This window comes from Plodia interpunctella, chromosome 13 (assembly GCF_027563975.2).
Source record: "Plodia interpunctella isolate USDA-ARS_2022_Savannah chromosome 13, ilPloInte3.2, whole genome shotgun sequence".
In the NCBI taxonomy this organism is placed as follows: Eukaryota; Metazoa; Arthropoda; class Insecta; order Lepidoptera; family Pyralidae; genus Plodia; species Plodia interpunctella.
The window spans coordinates 10,060,364-10,068,740 of record NC_071306.1 but is presented as its reverse complement, the minus strand read 5'-3'; the positions used below and the strand labels follow the sequence as shown (position 1 = coordinate 10,068,740).

At 35.3% G+C, this 8,377-nt stretch overlaps 1 protein-coding gene across 2 annotated transcripts in view; it reads left to right on the top strand.

Annotated features, from left to right (window-relative positions):
• LOC128674868 (uncharacterized) overlaps positions 1 to 8,377 on the top strand; it is a 59,747-nt gene continuing 51,370 nt past the window's right edge. For both annotated transcript variants that reach the window (XM_053753841.2, XM_053753838.2), the window contains exon 1: positions 1 to 210. The gene's annotated coding sequence lies outside the window, so the exon portion shown is untranslated. The remainder of the gene's footprint in view (positions 211 to 8,377) is intronic.

Below are 8,377 nucleotides of genomic sequence, written 5' to 3'. Positions count from 1 at the left end.
AGAGCCTCAGTGCTCTCTCGGTCGGCGCACACGCACCACGCTTCTCCGCCGAACAAACCCGATCCGAGTGACGAAGTGACACGAACGAAACAATAATATCTTTAATTAATTAATAATACTAACGCTTGTAACCTATGTGCTTACTAACGCTGTGAAACGAAACGAACTGTGAATTGAATTTAAATGTTAACGGGCGAGCAAGGGATCAAGGTGAGTGGCCGCTACCCTCTTGTTCAGTCAACTTTAGTCTGGTAAGGAACGTCCATAGGCATTTATTTCGATATTCAGTTTTCGCGAGACGCCAGGGCGCAGTGCCCGTCGCTCGTATTATTTCTTCTTGGGTTCCTTTGGGAGGTCGTGTGTTTTGTGGACTTCAAAACCAGACTATACTATTATATGGGTTTTGATTAATCTGAAAGGTCTCTCAATAATATCCCAATAAATTTAATTGGAACTATCCCAATTTGTATTTGTGCACATCGTCTTTAAATAAGTTATGTAATTACTTACTTAACATATGTATTTGATGTAAATCGAGTATGCTGTGTTCGAGCCAATTGTTTTAATGGAAAGATCACTTTTTATTGACAGAATCATTGTATTTGACATTTGACAAGAATATATTGGGTACTGCTATCAAAAAAACTTAACAAGAAAGAGACATGTTCAAATTTTGATCGCGGGGTCAGAAAATATATTTTCGTCTTTTTGTACTTCGTCATCAGGTCCATAAACATTTACAATTACTTAATTCATTTACTTTTACATTTTTAAGTATATCTGATATGGAATTTATATTATCGAAACTAGGTACCAAAGCGGCTAATCTCGATTTGAAATACTATTCACAACTTTGAGAATAGCTGGAACCAATCGCGTTCATGTGTTCGATTCTGTTTTTACTATTTGTGTTTATCCAATTTCATGGTCCGGTCTCGGGTACGATCCATCCTTAGATTTGATTTCTGCGATTTTGTTACTTCATATTTTATATATTGGTATTTCCATATCAAACTTTAATTACTATCATATTGTCATATGATATCAATCATGCAAATTAAAATGTGATTTACGCTAGCTGATTTTAAATAGCAATATGGTTATTTTTTTACGTCGTCAACTTTTGAATATTTATGATATTCACAGTTCTTATTTTTACATTTACATTATATTAAACATCACATCTAAAGTCCAAAGTTCAATTTCCCTATTCACTAACACACCCATCACCTACTGTATCAGTACTAGATTCCGTCATCCGTCAAATCTTGAATATTATAATGTTTTAATCGCAAAACTCCAAACAGAGCAGTTCCGTGCAGGTATCGATTTTGTACCATCGTCAGATTACCTAACATAGTTGTTTGCAAATGAACATTTATGCCAACATTTATTTTAACGAATGAAATTTTATATGAATGTACGCCATACGAGTAAATAAATAAAGGGGAATGGGTCTGTAAATCTTGTGTTTTCTACGTCACTAATTGCACCGCTCATTATTTTCATAATTACTTACAACGAAGAATTCATTTCTCTCCAACTTCACTAAAAAGGTAAAGAAATTACTTAAATACAATTATAATATTTGCAAAATATTTGCAGGCTTAAAAGTAGCGTATGTCATAATTAAAATCTCTTTCATCTGAGCGCTTTCCACTTTCTCTCGGAGCCCAGGGTTCGCTTTTCTACTATTTTGTCTCAACTTTGCATCCAGCATCCATAGTGTTAAATGATGAATAGAATCTATCAGATTGCCAGTCCCAAATGCAAATCATTAGATGCACGCAATGCAGCGGGTATTGTCATTGTTATCGTGGATGCTGCTCTCCGGAATGCCCTTTGTTCTGGCGACACGGCCAAAACAAACAGACGTATTTGTTCACCTGCTCCTTGCATTCCTCGGCCGCTTCGGAAGTCTAACACTTGTCATATTTATTTGATTACCTTAGCATAAAGAAATTTTGACAAAATTATTTTCAATCTTCACTCTCTTCTACATCTGGGAGTGTTCCTGGCAAAGAGCATCATCATTACATAGTATAAAACAAAATAGCTTCTCTCTGTCTGTCCCTATACTTGGGTTTTTAAAACTACAGTTCAAGATGGTTTAAATATATAACATGCATAACATAGCACCCGTGCGAAGCAGGGGCGGGTCGCTAGTATATGTATAATAAATAAATAAATAAATATCAGACAGATTGAGCTAGCCCCAAAAGTAAATTCGAGACTTGTGTTATGGAATACTCAATTCTATATATCTGTTTACACTAAAATTATTTCTTTCCGTAAATACACTTACATGAACTTAACCTTACGTGAACATTCACTTGCTTGGCGCAAAATCAGCCTTTGCGAGAATGGTGGCAGCGCGGCACGTCGCAACTTCCTCTGATTCTTTACGTTTCCTCGCGACGTCCACACTAAACAGTAACGTCCAAATTCCGATGACTTGACAAACAGCCTCTGACGCATTCCATCACTGATCTGTTATTATAAAATACTAGCGACCATCCCGGCTTTGCTCGGGTAAAATCATAATAAATCATACCCCTGAATCTTCCTTAGGAAACACGATATCTATTGATGAAAACCGCATACAAATCTGTGCAGTAGTTTTTGAGTTTATTGCGAACAGAACAGACGCAGCAGAAGATTTTGTTTTATAATATGTAAGGATTTGACTAGCTGCACTTTATGCTTGGATTCGGTGAAAAATTGGGGACAAAAATTCCCAAAAAAATATAATTTTCTTCATTCACTTTGTTTGGTTCACAAAATTGTCCCACGCGAGTGATTCCTACCACAAATGTTTACAATAACCGGCCATGTTGCCAATGTTGAGGATATAGCTGCCGGTGTTTGCCCAATGCTGGACATACCGGCTCACATTACTCGCTACCCAGCAGCTTTAGCTAAACAATGGCTCTGTCATCCATTTCATTAGGTCGTCTGACAATCACTTGTTTTTATAATATTCAATGATGTCACTGGGTGAAGCAGCGGTGGTCCTGTTCAAACTCAACATTCTTTATTAAACTTAGGATGTGTGTATATCATCCTGGAGACATTCTGTCGGCGAATCGTTCGTAGATGAAGGGTTCTGTCGTTCAAACGCCCGATGTCGAAACATTCGTGTCACACTCCCGAGTTTAATAAAGAATGTTGTTTAATTTGAATGATGAGAGTGAGAGAGAAGTTAGATACTTCTTCTTCTTGACCTTATTCCGCTCATGTGGGGTCGGCACAGTATGTAAGTTCCGTCCATTTTGTTGTGTCATTTAGAGAGAAGTTAGATACTAACATATTTAAATTCGTTGATTACTTTAAATCTAAATGTAAAAGGATAAAACGCGTAAAATTGAGCAGCAAAGACTTCAATACAAACTGTTTAACACATCCGTGACGACGCATTAGCGTCCACTAGTTAAATGGTAGAATCCATGGTGATCTAGGGTCGGGAACCATAGTGACGTCCATTCAAGACGGCCTCTGTGGCGTAGTAGAAAAGTATTAACGGAACTTAACAGTACGTGTTCGATCCAAGTCATATTCATTATGATTTCTCAGCAATTTTGTGAGAAAGTTTTGCCAGGCTCATATGTTTTTGTGTGACATTTTCTACTTCCTTGTGATAGGCGAGATATGGGTTTGAATTTTTATTGTTATTATACGTAACATTATTATTTATTTGATTTACGTGATTGCTTTTTAAACATTTATCCTTTTTATATCTATTTCTATCTAAGTATGCTTACAATATCATGAAAAATAGATTTTTGATGTTTATTTATATAATTATTTAACATATTTTTTAGTAATCTAATTTTATATGAATTGAATACTTACATTGCAATCTAAATTTTATATTATGAGAAATTAGATCTTTCTTACACAAATTAATTTCTTAATTGATATAAATTTAATCATCTTCGTGTACCTATATGTTTATATGTTTCGATAGTTCGTTGCTGGTATATGTCGATAAGGCACGGCGGCCGTGTTATATCTTGTCTAGTATTGTCTATATCCATGATAACGTCACATTGATTACTAACTTCATACAGCAACCTGCAATGCTTACCTTAGATTAAATTCCTCACGTGGCTACCACAAAAACAATTGAGGACTTAATGCTATGCTCGTATTAGTTCAAAAAAATCGGTCGATACTATGTAGTACCAAGCTTTATGGTATAGTAAGTAGATTCTAGATTCATCACGGGAATGTGGAATAACAATCACTCACCTAAACATATAATTAACTTCACTGTGGTTCACACATGGATTATGCCCAGACTTTGTCCAGTTTCTTCACAAAAATATGGGCGCAAGCCCAGCTCTGGTTTCTTTTCTAAAATGTCTATTTCGATTTTAATATTAGCATAAACACGTATGGATATCAATCAAAGCGTCTTCACGCAAAGACTAATCACACTTCTTCACGTTTTATTATTTCTAATGGGATCTACACTATTAAAAAAGTTGTACAATCGACCTTATGTCAAATTACCCAGCCTCGGAGTTTATGCCGCGGTAATAGAGGCGAGTTTGCATTGAACTGGGTTGCTTGATGTGCTGTTGACTGTACATAGTCTGTGGCTAAGCCCGCGTCCAGACCGGTACAAATATTTAATAGTGACTGGGGATTATCCACGGTCTCGCAGGGGTCAACAGTTTTGAGGAATGCGCGCGTGACCACTGATTTACATGCGAATAGACACGTCGATCTTCTTCGTCGTAATCCTCAAGGCTCAGGGTCATTAAGTGGAATGAGACAAGACTTTCTTGACATGTTTGCCATTACCTTCTCCATTTCACAAGCTATATTATTAGTAATCATCTAGATTGCAATAGTGAACAGAACACGAAATACCAAAACGCGACCATTGTTCATTGGTGCATTCCTGATAATAAATACCTATATTGAAGTACAAAATATTTAGAATATTTTTGTTTATGTGTAGAGAATATGTACCCTTCGCTGGTGCAAAGTCTATTTTACGCAGTTTCTACACTAATCACAGTCCTCATCAAATCATTCTTCTTAACAATCTATAATTTCTAGATGATTTATACAGACTTATTCACACACAATTTTTCATTAGAAGCCATAACCTGTACAAAGTTGTTCATATTTGTTTTAAGTTCTATAAGTACTTACGTTCATCGTCTATTCAGATCGTAGTCTATGGAGAACATACCACTAACCACTACTGATTCAGTATGCTGGATGCCAAAGACAGTAAATATTATTTTAATTGAATTATTTTAATAAATTATGCTTATAACGGACGGCGTGGTGTATCACAATTTCTTAAATTTTAAACATTGCTTGGATAGACATTAGAAACTAGTTTGGGATGAACTATAAACTTCCTTGTATGTTAGTTGATAAGCAAGTTTTTTCGGGAATTACGCAGATAGGAAACGAGTAAACAATTTAATACATAAAAAATCGTAATCTGAATCGCTTTTTCTTTAGATGTTATTTTATTTAAGTAATTGTAAGAAAACACATGGAGTGTCCCCGGTCCTCATCCTGATCCGGAGCCGTCTTCAGCCCTGAAGACGGCTCCCTTGAGCTCCGTTTTTTTTAAAAAATATAAGAGTTCCGTTTTTTATTTTTTTTGCACGGAATCCTAAAAATAATGTTCACAAATTTAATTCATTTATTTAAACTTGATTGCGTAACTTGAAAAGTTAACAATAGGTTGACTTGATACCATAAGTAAGTCCATTATCTGCCGGTCAAAGTTTAGAAACAAACCATTTTTACTTTCATGTTGATCTACGGACCAAACAGAAAAAGGCAAAAGGCGATGCTTTAAACATATAAATACTAGTCGACATGTTTAGAAAGATATTACTTTTCCTTTGTTTTGATTAGCGACACTTAAAGTGTCGCTAATCAATGCCTGCTAATCAATCCTGCTTATTCATAAAAAATAAGAATAATTTAAGTATTTATCACTATCACACTTTATAATATATGACACTGACAGAACGAGACAAATATACTTTTGCTTATGTATACATTTTTTAATTTTAAGGATTATTCTATATTTTAGTCTCCGCAGCTGTCGGAAGAAAATGACATATTTTCGGAAACAACTTTTACCGAAGGAATTACACATTAGTTGCAGTGGATGCGCACGGATGTTACGCAACATAATAAATTAAGTTTTAAATTGTTAATTACATAAGTAATACAGTGAGACAACACGACCGTCTCCTGACGGCGGCGGTCACCGTGACCATAGAATTATACAGAGAGAAAAATACTTATAAGACTATAATATACCAATTGCACCGTTAGTACACAAACTTAAACTTAAATTAGTGTGGATTATATCACTGCGTGGCCGGAATTGTTGGGAATAACACAGTGGTGTTACTACAGTGGCGTTAAAAATAAGCGTTCACATTTCTTTAATATCCGTTTTGTATCTGTTGGCCACTGTCTAGTGAACGACGACGTGGTCCTATGTTGAATGCTAAAAATATTATTTTCTAGGTTAACTATTTGAGCATGCGCAAGGCCGTGTAGACTATCCATCCAAGTGGAACGAGGGCCGCATCACAAAAAGGGAATCTAAGAAAGGCTTTTCATTTTCATCCAGAACAGTAGACAAAACTCCTTCGGGAATATTTTCTCATAGCGTTCGGGTTTTTACTGTATTTATTACTAGCGAATTGATATTCTTTGTCATACTCCATATTGCCACTAGCTTACTTAATTATTAAAACAATTTAACCCCCTGTGAGGTCAACTCCTTGGCTCTCAGATCACCAGCCATTAGAATACCCGACGACACCGGTGCGCCGCCCACGCTCAACACATTGTATGCGATAACTGCATCTCGCCGATCTCGAAATCATCAACTGGGGTTGCCTCTTACAGATATATGAACTCACCATTTACATAAAATATAACTAGGTGCTCAAATATAAATGTGTGCAAAGGCATTATGTAAATTAAATTTTCGTTTCTTTATTATCTTTTCTACGTTAGCTCACTGAGAAATTGTATTAGGAAGGATGTTTGTTAGTTACACTTATCTTAATTAGTTTTGATTTTACAACTACTTATTGCAAGGAAAAAGAAAGGTGTTATTGAGCTAACCACGCCTGGCTGTGTTTCAATAGGTTTCCATAGCAAAATGACCCATACCAAGTTAATTAAAGTTTATTTCATCTATAAGAGATCAGCGGTAAACATTACAATATGAAGATATTATAATGAAAATCGAAAAAACGTAGTTGTAAATGTTGTGAAAAATTTATTACATTTTCTCTGTTATTAATAAAAAAACAAGCATACTTTTAACTTAAAGTATCTTTTTGTCAATTTCAAATATTAGAAAGTCATAATTACAAAGCATACTTTATGCTTTAAGTTTTTTTATAAATAACGAGGTTAGTGTTATAGGCAACCCTAGGTGCAGGTGTCGCATCGCCATGTTATGGTATCTGCATCGGCTTGTCTCCGAGTGGCGTCACCGACACTCGCCGACCGTTCATTGAAGTGGCCATTGCAATTACGAGAAACACATAAATACGAGTGTTAAGATGAAAATAACAAAATGAAATATATAAATTTTGAATATCTGCAATTTAAAATATAGTACTTTTATCACTGAGATATTTCATAATGAAATTTTGAAAATATTAACCTTTCTAAAACCGCACCCTTGAGATATTTTAATCAATATTTTATTCTTCATGGAAGTAGTGCCGGCTGGCCTGTCATTGCCAATTGCCAATACACTTGTCAGTTCGTCACGTCTTTCAAATAATAAATAAATTAGGTACAATGCGCAGTAATGCCCTTGGATCTTAATACAAATGATTTCTATGAGCTGAACACGTCCCACACTCACTATCAATTACAAATAATTCTCAGAAGCGATCGAAGGAATTAATACAAATAAACACACACACAAACAGCTGTGTGTTATACAAGCCTTTCCTGTTCTCACATCGGACATTGCCGTGAACTGATATCGGGTAGAACAATGGCTTTTTGGGGTCCAAAATGTACAGTTATGAAAAAGTACAGTGGTTTCAAAATGTTCAATTGTTATCAAAGCTAAAAATTTTGGAATTTCGACTTCATAATATCGATTTTATATATGTTGGGTTACGAAAGTAAACCAAGAATAGAAAAATTATACACGAATGGTTGTGTTGGATGTTACGTGAGTTTACCTATGAATAAATAAATAAGGAGTAATAGATTAAATTTATTGAATATAATCGATATGGCAAAAGCCACATGTTACAGAGGCAGAAAGACTGACTGACACTTCTTAGACATTTTGATGATTGAACATTATGAACCCAGACATCATTGAGCGACCGTTACACCCTTG